Raw genomic sequence first — 18,268 nt, 5'->3', positions numbered from 1 at the left:
GGAAGCCCAGAAGCAGAATGACATATACATAAATTTATGAGACCTTGCATTCTAGTTTGAGTGCTAGGAAAACTGGTTCTCTATATGAGGAAAAAATTAAACTGGACCCTTCTGACATCACCTACAAAAAATCAATTATGGATAGGTAAATACTTTAGAAGATCAATTTGGAAGAATATTTTAGAAGCATTTTAGGAGGCAAGAGAGAACATACTTATAACTTCATTTTAGTGTCCCCACCCACTCAGCCAAAGACCTCCAGGGACAAACCCACTGTCTGACAAAATCAGACTTACTGCCTTATTGTAACAAGGAAGCCCACACACTAGAGGCACCCTGGGGTGTCCTACCAAAAAAAGATACATATATGGGTATCACAGGATTTGGGGGAAAGATGGAGTTTAAGTGACATTTAAATGCAGCAGTATTTTGATAGGCTCAAAGCAAAGCAAAGCTGTGAGTCAAAAATCCATCTCATAGATATAAGACAATATTAAGAACTAAAGAAAAATGAAAATATCTCAGATAAAAACCTGTAAAATGTTGTAAGGGGGTATTTCGATGGATACTGTGGCCTTAAATGCTTATATTTCTAAACAGAGACTAAAAATCAATGAATAAGATTTCTATGTAGAAATCACTGATAAAAGCAGTACCACATTTCTAACATGAGGTTTGTCTCCTGCTATGAATTTTCTTATGCAGAAGAAGTTAAAATCCCAGCTGAAGGCTTTTGCAGACTAATTATAATTCATAGTTTCTCTCACGTGTCTCTGAAGGGAAGAGAGATGAGTGAGGCTTCCCCACACTGCATTCATCTTTAGGGCCTCTCTTCACTGACACTTCCCCCAATCACTATATTGATAGATCTTCTCCCTGGCATGTACCTTCTTACAGGCAGTGAGGTGAGAGCTCCTATTGAAGGCTTTTCCAATCATTGCATTGGTAGAGCTTCTCCCCAGGACTTATTATCACATGCACTATGAAGCGAAAGCTTCTCCTGAAGGTTTTGGTGTAGTCATTGAGCATGTAAGAGTGTCTCCCCAGTGTGCACACTCTTGTGCATAGTTAGGTCACTGCTCCTGTGCTGGTTTGAATCTGTTGGGTACCCCAGAAAAGCCATGGCCTTTAATCCTCATTCAGAATTGCTGGATGGGAGCTTTTTGATTATGCACGGAGATGTGACTCACCCAAGTGTGGGTGGTAACTTCTGATTAAATAGTTTCTATGGAGATATGTCTCCACCCGTTCAAGGTGTGGTTGCTTACCGGAGCCCTTTTAAGAGGGAATCGTTTTGGAAAAAGCTTAAGAGCCACAGGAGCACCTGCACCTAGAGACCTTTGGAGATGAAGAAAGAAAACGCCCTCAAGGTGGTTCAAGAAACAAGAAGCCCGGGAAGAAAGCTAGCAGACGTTGCAATGTTCACCATGTGCCTTTCCAATTGAGAAAGAAACCCTGAACATCATCAGCCTTCTTAAACCAAGGTATCTTTCCCTGGATGGCTTAGATTAGAAATTCCTATAGCCTTGCTTTAATTTGGACATTTTTCACAGCCTTAGAACATGTAAACTTGCAACTTTATATATTCCCCTTTTTAAAAGCCATTCCAGCAGCTTGCAAGCTAGAACAGCTCCTGATGATGGCCTTGCCATAGTCCAGCTACATTCACAGAGTTTCTCCCAAGTATGTATTCTGTGTGCATGGCAAGACTTAACCTGGATATGAAGAATTTCTCACAATGATTACACTCATAAGATGTCTCTCCAGTTTGGAGTTCACATGTGTGTCTTAAGGGATGAGTCTCAACGGAAAGTTTTCCCACACTGGAAACATTCATGAGTTTTCTCACTAGTGTGAGACTGCACATGGATCCTAAGGGATGAAGGATAAATCCACATTATTTACATTCATTGGCTTTCTCACCTGGGCAGTTTCCCTTCGGAAAAATAAGGCTAGAAAGCCTTCTGATAGCCTTTCCACAAAGATTATACTCATGGAGTCTCTCTCCATGTTGAGTTGGTACCCGCTGATTCAGGTATAAGTGATTAACTGAAGGCTTTCTCACTTTCACTGCATGCAGAGGGATTTTCCCCATAAAAAGGCTGTATTGTAAAGAAAGCATGTTACTCCATTAGATGCTTGTAGCATTTTCAGAACATATGCACCACTTCTGCTCTTTTTGAGTTCTTTCCAACTGAGTAAAGTGAATGCTCTGCCACAGGGTTCCAACAGTCATGAAATTCACAGAGCTTCTTTTGCTTGATAATTATTGAATTACAATATTCAATATCTGAGTTATATTTATAGACATGCTTAATTGTGGGAACTGTGCGTGAATAAATATATCTTGAAACTGGTTTAGACTCTTCCCCAAGTTCACATTACTCTGAAACTCTCTCCTGAGACATGGCTCCTCATAAGGGGGTGACCTCAGCAGTCTTCCCTGGTTCTTGTGTTGCTCTTCCCTCTCATGGGATCCCCTGGCTTCTCCCACTGCAGGGAACCAGGAACCATCCTGCAGGAACCTTAACTTTCTCCTGCCAGTAGGTGGTTTTCCCAAACTTTATTCTGCTTTGTAGCTGACCCTCTGGTTTTAAGTTGGGACTTCCGCTCTGAAATGAATTGGTAAAAAAAAAAAAATCCATTTACATCCTTGGAGAAATAAATGATGAGATAAAGATAAGAATAAAAAATAGAGAGAGGCCAGGCCAGGGCCATATAGGTTTTTATCATATACTGACCTTAAACGTGAGAAGTCGGTGTAAGTCAATACAGAATTTTAAGGAGTTCAACCACATGGGGAATTTGACATTGACAGGAACAAGGGGTGGGAATGGCAGGTGACTTATGAAGAAATGATTTTGTCAAGAATGAGACTGCTGCTAAGAGTCTGACAGGCAGGCCAGCAGTCAAGCAAAGTCTGGGGACAATGGGAAAACAGATGGGCAGTATATGTGGAAACATTATATGAAAAGGAAACATCTTCCCTCTAAAAGCAAAAGAAAACAGGAACGAACAGAGAGAAGGAAATAAAGAAGGAGCTGAAGCTACACAAAGCTACTCAAAACCCAGATGGCCTAAAATAAACTTATCAGACAAAATGATATTTTCAAAATTCCCTAAAAGGCTTCTTCCACCTGGTACTCACTTGCACGGTAACCTTGGAGAACTCCTCTCTCTTCTCGAGGCATCAGCTCTTCCTTGCCCTACCTGGCAAGAAGGCTGGGTTTGCAGAGATGATACCCAAGCTGTGCAGGGAGAAAAATGAAATTTCTCCTCAAACTAGGGCCAACACTTTGGCACTTAGGTACGCTGATCATATATGACCCCGAGACCAGTAATGTGATAGTGCCAAGGACCCAAACACTCAAGCTCCTTCATGGCCGGCCACAAAGGGAACAGGGATTTCTGGTCATAGAAATCCAGACACACCTTAGGAGCTTCAAAGCATCCAGTCATGAAGAAAATAAAGTTGACATAATAGATAAACAGTCATTCTCAAGGGGAAGACACTAGATCTGGGATTGGTGTACTACAGTCATGAATCAGCAGCCTGTATTTGCAAATAAAGTTTTATTGGAACACAGCTGGGACTATTTATTTGCATACAGTCTATGGCTGCTTTCATTACAACAACAGCATCAAATAGTTGCAACAGACACCCTATGGCCAGCCAAACTGAAAATATTTACACACTGGCCTTTTAAGAAAAGGTATGCAAATCCCTGCTCTAGACTGGAAACTCCTTAAAAGCAGGGATCACATCTCATTATTCAACTGTCTCTTCCCAAGACTAAAAGCAGGGCCTGGAACATAACAGGTGTTTAAGAAATATCTGCAGCAAATAGGTATGAATGGAAAATGCATAAAATGTAATGCTAATGCACAACTATGTCATCATACTGTGAGCCAGTGATTGTATACTGTGGGTGGACTGTGTGGTATATGAATATATCACAATAAAATTGTATTTAAAAAGGAAAAAAATTATACAAAGGACAGCAGGGCTTTATTTTTCTATGTCTCTGTGAAGAGAAGTAAAATACTGAATGATGAAAGTTAAAGATGTCATAAACTGTAGAGTGATTCCAATTACCAAGGAATAATGCCATTTTTATTAAAGGGAGATTTTAAATATAATCATAGTTCCATGATATTTGTTAGAGTTGGGTTGTTTAGAAACAGAGCAACACAAATTTCCTTCAACTTTGCTATCTACTTAGTTTTAAGAACAAGAGGTGATGATTGGGCATTATAGTGAGTATAATTATCAGCACTGAATTATGTGTGTGATTGTGGTGGAAAGAGGAAGTTTTGGGTTGTGTATGTCACTAAAACAAAAGCTAGAGGATAAAACATGGGACTGTCCACTTTGGTGGGCAATGGCTGTGATTAATAGTACAAATATAAAACATTCTTTCAGAAACAATAATAAAGTTATGCCACTATTACAAGTAGTTAATAGTAGAGTGGTATATGGGGGAAATGCACCTAATGCAATCTATGGACTATAGTTAACAATATTTTAATATTCTTTCATTAATACTAACAAATGTACAACACAAATGCTAAGGGGGGATTTGAGGTATGGGTTGTTTGTTTGCAGTAAAGAAAATGTTCTAAAATTAATCATGGTGATGAATACACAACTCTAATTATAATGTGAACCACCAATTGTATATTTTGCATGGATTGTATGGTGGGTGACTATATCATAATAAAACTACTTAAAAAGAAAAAAATGTAATGATAAATCAATGATTTGGGACTCGTAATGTATAAGCATGTAATCTGTGGCAAGAACTAGGTAAAGGTGGGACAGAGGGATATATGAACATAGTGTGTATATGGTATTGAAGTTAAATTAGTATCAAAGCAAACAAGATTGTTACAGGTTTGGAATGTTAATTTAAGCCCCATGGTAACCACAAAGAAAATATTAGAAAATATACAAGCTCATAGCGACACAGAGTGCAAGTTGCAAGAGCTAGGGGGTAGAGGGGTGGAGGAGGTAATGCATAATTCCTACCAGCTCAAGACTGGAGGCTGACCCCGCCCCTACAACTTGTGACCGCAGGCAAACAACGGGCACATACACTCTTCTTAAAAGGCCAGAACTGTCTGCCCCACAGCCAGGAAAGAAGGCTGTGGGCCTACCTGTCTTTTGAGGAATGGGTTTGTCAACTCCCATTACAGTTGAAGGTAATCAAGTTCAGAAAGATTTTGCCAAACAATTGCCCAAGTTTATAAAAGTAATACAAGGAGAAGTGCAGTATTATACCCAAAGCTGCCACACACCCCCACTCCCAAGACACACACACACACCCTCTGCTTTCACTTCCCCTTCTCCAAAAAAATAACAACAAATAACTTCTAACCAGAGTTGTCCAACCTCCCTGCCTTCATTTTCTTACCTGATCTCCATTCCTCAGCACATTCCAAATCAGAGGCATACCTCCTTCCATTTTCTAGGGCTGAAAGTTTAGATTGCCAACAATTTGTAGCCACTTCCCCTGAGAATGCCTCTGTACCCTTCTTACTCACTTGTCCCTGTTCCTAGGGACACTCTCCCAGAAGTCTTGCTAGCACCCTTCACCTGGTTGTCTTCCTCCTTTCTCTACTCATTCTGTCTCCATCTCCTTTGCAAGCTCCTCTTAAACCACAAAATGGCAGACCCAATCCCAGCTCCTCACCTCCATTTTTTTTCCTTGTGGTATATTGGTTTATCTAAAGTCTGACTATGGCCACTCTTTAGGAATACCTATTAAAAGAGGGTTTAAAATCCCAAATAATTACCCAACTTTCAAACAACAACAAAAACACACAAACCAACTTGTTATCTAACTCAACAAACACAGTTCTAATCTATTAAACTACTCATCATCAGCTGGTTTATGAATGTCAGTCTTGAGAATATAAGCAATTTTTTTAACTCCTGGGCTTTCTTGATTAGCACAGCAATTTTACTGCCTGCTTTAAAAAGTAAAATGTTCTTGAAAAGCCTATTTCAGGCTGAGAAACTCTCATTTTAATGACACAAATCTTTTTTGAAGTTACTTTTTATTGTCTTCCCCAAACTTGAGATACCTGGTAGAGTCAAACATTAGAGGTCAAGTCCCTGAATAAGAGAGTCTTTCTAAAGCTGTGGGGGCCACTCAGTCTTTTTGCTGTCCAACATCTAACATTCCTTCCTAACAATATACCCCAGTTCTGCTTCAGGGGATTACTTCCCTTCTCTCCACCCATGAACTTGAGATGAAACTCACTTCACTCCTCCTCCCACAGTAGAACACATGACCTAGATGAAGCCAATTATGACATGGCCTTGGCCATGATGACTGGTTTGGGGAGATGGTCACATGATTCAAAAGAGATTTTGACCCATCAAAATCCATGACTCAATTCTGGAATTTCATTGAATCCATTAGAGTGAAAAATGGATCTTTCCTGTATAATTAGTTGTTTCGATGATGATAGCCTTTACCTGCCAGGGACCCTGGGCAAGGCCTAAGAAGAGAAGCAATTCTGAGGAAGTAGAACTACAGATTGGATCCTAGTCTTTCCCAGTTTAAACTCTGAATCAAGCTGTGCCTGGAGCTGCACACCTCTTCTGTTAGTGAGAGAAATAAGATCAACGTCCTTGCCTTTGATTTCTAGCTAGGTCTCCCATCTGCATTCAAGGTCCATATATCCAACTGCTTACTGGGTTCTGGCCACTTGGAACCCACATAGGCACTTCAGTGTAATTTGGCAAATTTTAATTTAACTTCTTCCCCCAAACTTGACCTTCCTCCTTCTCTGTGTTCTCAATTCAAGCAGAAGCACTAAAGGCCCCTCAGGCTCAGATCAAAATCCTAGATATAAACCTCAGGACACCTTTCTCCGCAGTCTGGAAAGAATTTTGATTCATCCCTCTCACCCTCACAGAACCAACAGTTCTTTAATTCCTTCAGTGGTGTCTTCTCCTGCAATCATTTGCCTTTCTGCCATTCCCGTCATGCTGTGCCACACAGATGGCTACTTACTTTGTATAAGTTGCTAAAAATAAAGAGACCAACAATCCTACTGAAAAGAGGGCAAGGTATATGAAGAGGCACTGAAAAGAAAAAGAAAGACAAAGGGCCCTTGATTATATGCAGAATGCTCAAGCTGATTCATAAATAAATGCAAATTAAATGACAATGAACAGAGAATCAACATAACCAAAATCTGGTTCTCTGAGATGATCAACAAAATTGACAAACTCTTATCTGTACTGACAAAGAAAAAAAAGAGAGACGATATGAATAAATAAACTGAGAAATGAGAGCATGGAGCATTACTACTGACCCCACAGAAATAAAAAGGATTATAAGAGGGAGTGACATCATCAACCTGGTGACATAAACAACTACTGAAAACCTGTCCCTGGAGGTTCAGCAAGAAAAGGACAATTCCCATTTGTTCAGAACTCTGGAGGAAGATAAAGGTAGGGGAAGGATTCTACAAATGCTGAATCAAAGAAAGAGAAAAATATCAGATGGGAAACTTCCATCCTGAACTAGTCAGTCCTCTCCCGCACCCTCACTTGGTCCCACCCAGCTTGGGAGGTTTCCAGAGGCAGCAACCAGCATCCCTCTCATCTCCCACCAAGGACACAGAGTATAAAATCTATCACAACAGTGACAGAGATCCCAACCTACATCCAGACACAGAGACCCATGCTCACAGGGACCCATGTCAGGACTTAAGTCACAGGGGAGAGTGGAATATACAATACTAGCTTCCAAAATGAAGGATCAGGGAGAGAACCACAAAAGCATCCCTAAAAGTAAGTAACCAAGCAGAAGCTACTCAAAGCAACTATTTGGGGACCCAGGTACAGGGGAGGACATCCCAAGGCCCAGGTCAGTAAGGCATGAAGAATCTGAGAAAACATGAACAGAGACTGTGCTTCCAGCCCTGTGTGCTGGTGCCCATCCCCCACTCTTGAGGAAAACAGCAGCTGGAGGCCTGACAATTGTTTGGGAGATGGCTATAGACTGGGACAGGTAGGGGAATCTGCCACAAGTAAAGTGGGGGACACAGCCCCACGTTGAGCCAGATTTTGGCCAGTGAAGTAAGGGCATAGAATCCCACAGTTTTCAGTACCTCCCAGTCAAATGCTGCAGGGCTCAGCGAGGTCAACAGCTTCTGAGAGTGATTAAGTCACTGAACAGCGCCATCTTCTGGGCAGGCCAGAAAATGCAGAGCTTCAGAACCTTTCCAGACCCTATCCCAGGCCCACTGGAGCTGGTTTATATATCCTGCAAGGGTATCTTGCCCTGTGTGGGCTGAGAAATATGGATAACACACATCTGTCAAAGTAGTGCCTTAATATAAACCCAAGCAACAAATGAACCTTGGACAAGAGAAATCAACCTTCGGAATAGATATCTAGATGGGATATCAAGATAATCAGACAGCCAGATATCAGCAAAAAATGCAAGCCATTCTAAAACTCAAGAAGAAATGGCCCAGTCGAAGGAACAGATCAGAAGCTCACAGGACATAGAAAATTTGGAACAACTAATCAAGTTGTGCAAATAAATCTTCTGAATCAATTCAAAGAAATGAAGGAGAATGTGTATAAAGAGATAAAGGATCTTAACAGTATATTAGAAGAGTATAAAGAAGAATCTGAAGTAAAACATAGAAAAATAAGATATTATGAAAATAAAAGACACTGTAGATGAAACTGAAAATATGCTGGAGAAATCATCTTCTGGGAAGATGGTGGAACACAATAGGCCGAGTCCACCCCTGCTCCAAGGCACAGCTAGAAAGGTGACAAAAAAAACAACCAGGACAGAAATTCCAGTATGCAAATGAAATGAGAGGGTCTTCTGCACTACAAAGGGAGATCCTGAATGAAAAAGCTAGGAACTGAGAACCAAAGACCATCCAGCTAATGCAAAGAGCCTAAGGTGCCCCTTTCCAAACGGAGGCTCAAAGCCCTCAGGAGTACACAGACAGAAGGCAGGGATGAGGAAGTAAGCCAAGTCATGCTTCCTGAACAAGCCACACCCAGGCACGCACGCACGCCACCCCATGCCCGCGACCCATGCCTTGCCCATGCCCATGTACTACATACTCAAGCCCACTCCACACCTGCACCCCATAACCAGCACCACGCACTTAAGTCCCACCTCCCCAGCACCCCAAGCATCCCCACCCACTGAGAAATGAGAGTGCACACACGTGTGACCCGGCCCCCATGCACACGTGCATCTGCACCCCGCCTCATCATTGCCAAGTGCCCATGCACACCCACACACCACCCGCCCCAACCCCCACACATCCGAGCCCAAATCTCCCACACCCTCGAATAGCTAAAATTATCCTAAAAAATAATGAAGTGGGAAGATTAACACTTCTTGATTTTAAAGCTTATTATAAAGCCACAGTGATCAAAACAGCATGGTTCTGGAACAAAGATAGATATATTGACCAATGGAATCAAATCAAGAGTGCAGAAACAGACCACCAAATCTATGGTCAACTGATCTTCAACAAGGCCCCCAAACCCATCTCAAAGTTTTCACTCTAAGATCTAGAAAAAGATACTGGGACAAAATAAGACTTTTCAATAAATGGGCGTGGGAGAATTGGATATCAACAGCCAAAAGAATTAAAGAAGACCCTTATTTTATACCCTATAAAAAATTAACTCAAAATGAATCAAAGACCTAAATATAAGAACCAGTATCATAAAACTCTTAGAAGAAAATATAGTGAAACATCTTCAAGACACAGCAATAGGAGGCAGCTTCCTAAACTTTACTCCCAAAGCACAAGCAATAAAAGAAAAAATAGATACATGGGTACTCCTCAAAATCAAATGCTTTCGTGCCTCAAAAGACTTTGTCAAAAAGGAGAAGCAGCAACCAACTCAATGGGAGAACATATTTAGAAATCATATATGAGATAAAGGTTTGATATCCTGTATGCATAAAGAAATCATACAACTCAACAAAAAAAGGAATAACAACCTTTTTACAAATTATAAATGGGCTAAAGATATGAATAGGCATTTTTCCTAAGAGCAAATACAGATGGCTAAAAAGTACATTAAAATATCATTAGCTATAAGGGAAATGCATATCAAGACTACTATGAGAAACCACCTCAAACCTGTAAGAATGGCTGCTATTAAACAATCAAGAAACTACAAATGTTGGGGAGGATGTGGAGAAATTAGAACACTTATGCACTGCTAGTGGGAATGTATAATGTTACAGGCACTTTGGCAGACAGTCTGGCAGTTCCTTAAAAAACTAAATATCGAGTTGCCCTATTTCTTTTCTGGAGTAATTAAAATGTTCTAAATTGAATTATGGGGCTTTATGCACAACTATGTGAGGATACTGTGAGCCAGAAATTGTATACTTTGGATGGTTTTTATGCTATGTGCCTATATCTCAATAAAACTGCATTTAAATGGATCATAAGAGGATACTATGAACAACTGTATGCCAACAAATTAGACAACTTAGATGAAAGACACAAACTGCTAAACACATGAACATCCTCATTAATTCTACAAGAAATAGAAGACCTCAAAAGACCAATCACAAGAAAAGAGATAAAATCAATTTTAAAAATCTGCCAACAAAGAAAAGCCCAGGACCGTATGGCATCACAGATGAATTATATCAGTCGTTCCAAGAAGAATACCAATCTGTCCAAACTCTTGCAAAAAACTGAAGAGGGAACACTACCTAACTCATTCTACAAAACCAATATCACCTTAATACCAAAGCCAGACAGAGATGCTACAAGAGGAAATTACAGACCAATCTCTGTAATGAATACAGATACAAAAATCCTTTATAAAATACTTGTAAATCAAATCCAACAGCACACTAAAAGAATTATCCACCATGATCAGGTGATTGTACCCCAATTATGCAAGGGCAGCTCAACACAAGAAAATCAATAAATACAATGTATTACATTAACAAATAGAAGGGGGAAATCACATGATCATTTCGATTGATGAAGAAAAGGCATTTGACAAAATCCAGCATCCTTTCTTGATGAAAACACTAAAAAGCACAGGAATAGAAGGAAACTTCCTCAACATGATAAAAGGCATAGATGAAAACTCTAAGCTAACATCAAACTCAATGGTGAATGACAAAGTTTTCACTCTAAGATCTAGAAAAAGAGAAGCATACCCCCTGTTACTACTGTTACTTTACATTGAGCTAGAACTTCTAGCGAGAGCAGCTAGGCAACAAAAGGAAATAAAAGGCATCCAAATTGGAAAGAAAGAAGTAAAACTTTTACTATTTGCAGATGATATGATCCTATGTAAAGTCCTGAAAAATCCACCACAAAGCTACTGGAGCTAAGAAATGAGTTCAACCAACGGCAAGACACAAATCACAGCACAGAATCAGTAGTGTTTCTATATACTAGGAATGAGCAATCTAAGGAGGAAGTCAAAAAAATTCCATTTACAATAGAAATAAAAGAATCAAGTATCTAGGAATAAATTTAACCAAGGATGTAAAGGACCTGTAAACAGAAAACTAAAAACCATGCTAAAGGAAATGAAAGAAGACCTAAATAAATGGAAGGGCATTCCATGTTCATGGATTGGAAGGCTAGATATTGTTAAGATGTCAATTCTTCCCAAAATGGTTTACAAACTAAATGCAAGACCGATCAAAGTTCCAACAGACTACTTTGCAAAAAAGGAAAAGTCAATCATCAAATTTTTTCTGAAGGGTAAGAGGCCCAAAATAGATAGAAGTATCTTGATAAAGGAGGAAGAAATCGGAGGGCTCACACTCCCCGACTTTTAAACATATTACAAAGCTACAGAGATCAAAACAAGATACTGGCACAAAGACAGATAATGACCAATAGAATCAAATTGAAATAGACCCTCATATCTATGGTTCATTGATTTTCACAAGACTACCAAGTCCACTCAACTGTATAGAACAGTCTCTTCAACAAATAGTCCTGGAAGAACCAGATATCCAAATCAAAAAGGATGAAAGAAGACCCCTATCTCACACCTTATACAATAATGATTCAATACCTGAACAAACAAACAAACAAAAATCCTAGAAGAAAATGTAAAGAAGCATCTTCAAGATCTTGTGGTAGCAGTATGCCATGCCCCAATTTATGAAAATCCGAAGGAGTGCTCTAGGCTCTAAGTCTCTATAAAAGTTTTTCTTAGTAAGTTTATTTTTCCCTGAAAATTGAGAGGAAGGTCAAATGAGAGGGAGGAAGTATAACAGAGAAATTAGGATATAAAAATGACTGTGACTACTAATTCATTATATATTTCTTTTCAGTATCTAGTATTTTAGATTTATTCCTAGATACTTGATTCTTTTATTTCTATTGTAAATGGAATAGCCAGAAGGAATTACCTGAAGTTGTTGAACTACAATGCAGTAGCACTGGTCTATGATAATTATTGTTAAACTATATCATAAAAAGAAAAAAAAAGCTGGTTGTTTATTTTTGTGTGGATCTACTTCTGGATTATTTTATATTTATACGAAATCTATATGCATACTTCTTTTATTTAAAGGTTAAATATGGATTAAAGAGATTTATATGCCTGCCAAGTTGGCAAGGGTGGACTGTGACAGTTATGTTCATGTGTCATCTTGGCCAGGTTATTGTGCCCAGTTGCTTGGTAAAGCAAGCACCAGCCTGATTGTTACTGTGAAGATATTTTGTGCACTTAATCAATAAGTTGATTGCATCTATGACTGTGCATCTATGGCTGATTACATCTACAATCAACTGAAGACACTGTTTTCAACAATGAGATATCTCATCCAATCACCTGAAGGGTTTACAAGCAGAAGTGATGATTTCAGCAGTTAGAAGAGATTTCAGACAGCCAGCTTCTTCTCTTGGGGAATTTATCAAAAGCCTTCATCAGAGTTCCCACCTTGCCACCTGCCCTAAGGAATCTGGACTTGTGTAAAGCCACGTATACGTAAAACCATTTTTTTTTTAATAAAAATTACATAATCTTTTCAGGTAGTTCTTGTCAGTTCGGTTTCCCTATAGACATCTAAATAATATAACTAGGATTACCTAGTCCTTTCTCTCTTAGTGTGTGCACTTTGAATTTATTATCTTGCTGGATTCTGGCTTCACTTTTGCTGTGGAGAATGTGATGTCACTTTGTTATCATACATCAAAATTATGATTTTCCTGTCTGGCCAATTTTAGAAAGTTCTACTTTACACTATTCACATTTTAAACAAAACATCAATAAGTGTTTAATAATTTAGAATATATAAAGAAATCCTACAACTCAACAACAAAATGACAACCAAATTAGAAAATGGGTGAAAAACTTGAATAGACTTTTCCAAAGAGAAAATACAAATGGCTTAAAAGCATATGAAAAGATGCTCAACACCACTAGCCATTAAGAATATACAAATCAAAATCATGAAATGACATTTCAGAACTGCTAGAATGGTCATAATCAGTGGTAAAAGAATGAAACACTTCCCTCTTTAGGTTTGCTAAAGCTACTGGAATTCAATATACCAGAAATAGCCTGGCTTTTACAAAGGGGATTCATTAGGTTACAAGCTTACAATTCTAAGGTCATGAAAATTTTGAGAGTAAGGCATCAACAAGAGGATATTTTCACTTAAGAAAGAATGATTGATTCTGGATTCCTCTGTCACAGGGGAAGGCACATGTCAATCTCTGCCGGTCCTCTCTCCCAGCTTCTGGTTTCAAACAACTCTCTCAGCAACTGTTTCCAGTGGCTTTCTCTCTAAACATCTGTGGATCCTCATTTAGCTTCTCTGGAGGAGAGTCTGGGTTTCAACTCTTAGCTTACCATCTCCAAATGTCTGTGTCTTGGTTTCATCTCTTACTGGGGTCCTTAAAAAGTTTTTCCTCTCCATGAACTTTTTTAAGGACTCCAGTAAACTGATTAAAACACACCTTGAATGGGTGGGGTCACATCTCCATGGAAACAATCTAATCAAAAGTTTCCACCCAACAATAGTTCTTCCCCCACGAGACTGGATTAAAAGAACATCGGCTTTTCTAGGGTACATAACAGTTTGAAACCAGCACACCCTCTAACTTCAGGAAACAGACTAGGATGCCCAGTGTCATCATTGTTATTCAACACTGTAATGGAAGTTCTAACCAGAGCAATTAGGTAAGAAAAAGAAATTAAAAGCATCCAAATTGGAAAGGAAGCAGTAAAAACATTCCGTTTGCAGATTACATGGTTCTATATACAGAAAGCCCTGAAAAACTACAACAAAACTACTAGAGCTAATAAATGAATTCAGCAAAGTGCAAGTGTACAAGATCAATATGAAAAAAATCAGTGGTCTTTCTATGCACTAGTAATGAGCAATCTAGGGAAGAAATCAAGAAAAATATTCCATTTACAATAGCAACTAAAAAATCAAATATCTAGGAATAAATGTAACCAGAGATGTAAGAAACATGAACACAAAAAAATTGGAGAATATTGCTAAAAGAAATAAAAGACCTAACTAGAAGGACATTCTGTGCTCACAGACGAAAAGACTAAATATTGTTAAGATGTCAACTCCACCCCAAGGTACTTATAGATTCAATGCAATCCCAATCAAAATTCCACAGACTTCTTTGCAGAAATGGAAAAGCCAATGATCAAATTTATATGAAAAGGTAAAGGGCGCAGAATGGCCAAAGTCATCTTGAAAAGAAGAACTTAAGTCGGAGGATTCACACATCAGAATTTTAAAATACATCACAAAGCCACAGCAATTGAAGGTGCGAGGGCAGTTCGGTGGTAAAATTCTCATCTGCCGTGCAGGAGACCCGGGTTCATTTCCCAGCCCATTCACCTCCTAAACAAACAAGGAAACAAACAAAAAACCAAACAAAAGCAAAAATTCAACAAATGGTGCTGCAACAAGGGGATACTCACATGGAAAAAGAATGAAATGCGACCCCCACCATATAGTGTACAAAGACAAAAAAAAGTGGCAGCAATCAAAACATCACAGTCCTGGCAAAAGGACAGATATATAGACCAATGGAACCAAATATAGTTCAGAAACCAATCTTCACACTTATGGCCAAGTGGCTTGCTTTCGTTCTTTGTTTTTCTTTTACTTATTCTTACTAGAAAAGTTGTAGTTTTGAAGGAAATGCAGTTCCCATCTACCACCCACCCCCATTGTTAACACCTTGCATTAGTGTGTACATATGTTACAACTGAAAAAATAGTATTTTAACTGCTCTAGAGTCCAGGGTTTACACTGGTGCGTACTGTGTTATACAGTTCCATGGGGTTTTTTAAATTTTTATTCTAGTAACACATATACAACTTGCAATTTCCCCTTTTAACTACATTAAGATATATAATCCAAGACTGTTAGTTACATTCACAATGCTCTGCTAGCATCCCCACCATCCACTGCCAGAACTCTTCCATCACCTCAGATAGAAACGCTGTGCACTTTAAGCATTAACTCCCTATTTCCTACACCAGCCCAGCCCCTGATAATGTTTTCCAGTTTCTGACTCTATGAACTTGCTTATTCTAATTGTTTTATATCAGTGAGATCACACTGGCCAACTGACATTTTTTTAGGCCTAAGTAATAAAGTTTATTAAAAGAGACACTTATTAAAAAGAGAGAGTACATGTTGGAGAGGTTAACATGGGAGTGCCCAAGGGGGGGGGGGCACAGAGTGAATGGAGTGGGCCAGCTTGTTTTAGAGCAAAATTTTACCTGTGGCAGGTTTCCATAGTATCCTTTGAATACTAGGTGCCTTCTTTGTTCTAGGAGGTTTGTTGTCACATACCTAAAATTTGTCTTTGGGCAAATGGTTAACAATCTTTATGACCCAATGCTTCTTATTATTAACCAGGAATTTGTTTTGCTGGTCAACTGATTTTTTTTTTTTTTTTGAATGGGCAGGCACCAGGAATTGAACCCAGGTCTCCAGCATGGTAGGTGAGAACTCTGCCTGCTGAGCCACTGTGGCCCACCCCCAACTGATTTTTGATAAGGATACAAATCCCCTCAATTGGAAGAACAGTACAAATGGTACTGGGAAAACTGGATGCCCATATGCGAAAGAATGAAGGTGGACCCCTACCTCACACCCTATATAAAAATTCACTCAAAATGGACAACAGACCTAAATATAAGAACCAGAACTAGAAAACTCCTAGAAGAAAACATAGGGAAGCATCTTCAGGACCTGGTGTTAGGCAATGGTTTCTTAGCCTTTATACCCAAAGCACAAGCAACAAAGAAAAAACAGATAAACGGATCCTCACCAAAATTAAAAGTTTTTGTGCATCAAAGGACTTCACCATGAAAGTAAAAAGACAACCTAAAGAATGGGAGAAAATATTTGGAAACCACATATCTGAAAAGGATTTAAAATCCTGAATATATCATGAAATTTTGTAACTCACCAACAAAATGACAACCAACCCAATTTATAAACAGGCAAAGACATGAACAGACATTTCTTCAAAGAACTTATACAAAAAAGTACATAAAAAGATGCTCAACATAATTAGCTATTAGAGAAATGAAAATCAAAACCACAATAAGATACTATTTTACACCCACTAGAATGGCCCCCATTAAAAAAAAACAGAAAATAATTAGTGTTGGAGAAGATGCAGAGAAATAAGAACATCCATTCACTGTTGATGGGAATGTAAAATGGTGTAATTGCTGTAGAAGAGAGTTTGGCTCCTCAGAAAGCTAAGTATAAAACGACCATATGACCCAGAAGTCCCACTACTACATATATACCCACAAGAACTTAAAGCAGGAACTCAAACAGATACTTGCGCATTGATGTACACAGTGGCATTACTCACAATTGCCAAAAGATGGAAGCAACCCAAATATCCATCAACAGATGAATGGATAAAATGTACACACACACACACACACACACACACACACACACACACACACACACACACACACTGGAATATTACATAACCATAAAAAAGGAATGAAGTCCCCATGCATGCTACGACATAGGTGAACCTTGAGGATATCATGTTGAGTGAAATAAGCCAGACACACAAGGACTAATATTGGATGATCTCTGATTTAAAATAATTACAATAAGCATCGTAGAGTCAGAAACTGGGACACATGCTACCAGGGGTCAGAATAGTGGTAGAGAATGGGCAGTTATTGCTTAAATTCTAGAGTTTCTACTTCGGGTGATGGAAAAGTTTTGTTAATGAATGGTGTTGACAGTAGCAAAGCATTGTGAATGCAATTAACAGCCCTGAATTATGCATTTGACTGTGGTGTTAAAAGGGGATATTTTCTAAAATAAATTTGAAAAAAAGCCACAGAACTGTACCACACAAAAAGTAACCCTAATGTAAACTCTGGATTATAGTTAGTACAATTAGAATTTTATCAGAGTAATATTCTTTCATCAAATGTAACAAACATACCACGCCAATGTAAGGTGTTAATAGGGGGCGTCTAATACAGAAATCCTGTGTTTGATCATGATTTTTCCGTGTGCCTACAACTTATCTATTAAAATAAAAAACACAAAAAATAATGACGTAGGGTGCACTGGTAGTTCAGTGGTTAGAATGCCCGCCTTTCATGCGGGAGACCTGGGTTTGATTCCTGGACCATGCATTCCCCCCCCCCAAAAAAAAAGAGAAAGAAAAAAACATAAAAATAGGGCAGGCCATGGTAGCTGAGCAGGCAGAGTTCTCACCTGTCATGCCGGAGACCTGGGTTCGATTCCCAGTGGCCGCCCATGCAAATAAAAATAAAAATAAAATTTAAAGAACTAGATTAAAGGCGAAAAAACAATCATCTCAATAAATTGAGTAAAAGTATTTGATAAAATTCAGTATCCATTCCACTATTTAAAATATTAACAAATGAGGGGGGGAAAGGGGACATTCTTATAGGAAAAGAACCTTAACACCTATAGCATCTAGAATGTGATTAACTGTACTAAGGTAATATAACAGAATATTTTTGCTCTTACAAGAGACACAATGATCTCTTTAGAACTATGATTTCTTCAACTTACTCTTAAATGGTTCAGCAAAAATGTTATATATGTAACATATATAAGGAGAATATATATATAAGGAGAAAAGCACTGTCAAATGCTAACATTTTTAATCTACACAAAAACAGATTTCATTGTACTTTTCTTGAAACTTCTTTTCTAAACCTTAACATTTTCCAAATGAAAGTTAAATGGGGAAAAGAAAG

At 38.7% G+C, this 18,268-nt stretch overlaps 1 long non-coding RNA gene across 7 annotated transcripts in view; it reads right to left on the bottom strand.

Moving 5' to 3' along the window:
• Nucleotides 1-18,268, bottom strand: part of LOC143650741 (uncharacterized) — a 50,939-nt gene that overhangs the window by 20,283 nt on the left and 12,388 nt on the right. For 3 of the 7 annotated variants that reach the window (XR_013159656.1, XR_013159660.1, XR_013159658.1), the window contains 2 exons: nucleotides 3,149-3,248; nucleotides 1,924-2,612 (listed from right to left, as the gene is read on the bottom strand). This is a non-coding gene — a long non-coding RNA (uncharacterized LOC143650741). Of the gene's footprint in view, nucleotides 1-1,923; nucleotides 2,613-3,148; nucleotides 3,249-5,414; nucleotides 9,148-17,756; nucleotides 18,227-18,268 lie in introns of those variants that run through there. The other 4 variants (XR_013159657.1, XR_013159659.1, XR_013159661.1 and 1 more) reach the window with 4 other exon arrangements.

This window comes from Tamandua tetradactyla, chromosome 11 (genome assembly GCF_023851605.1).
Source record: "Tamandua tetradactyla isolate mTamTet1 chromosome 11, mTamTet1.pri, whole genome shotgun sequence".
Lineage (NCBI taxonomy): Eukaryota > Metazoa > Chordata > Mammalia > Pilosa > Myrmecophagidae > Tamandua > Tamandua tetradactyla.
The sequence above is the reverse complement of the archived record's forward strand: the minus strand, read 5'-3'. Positions and strand labels throughout refer to the sequence as shown.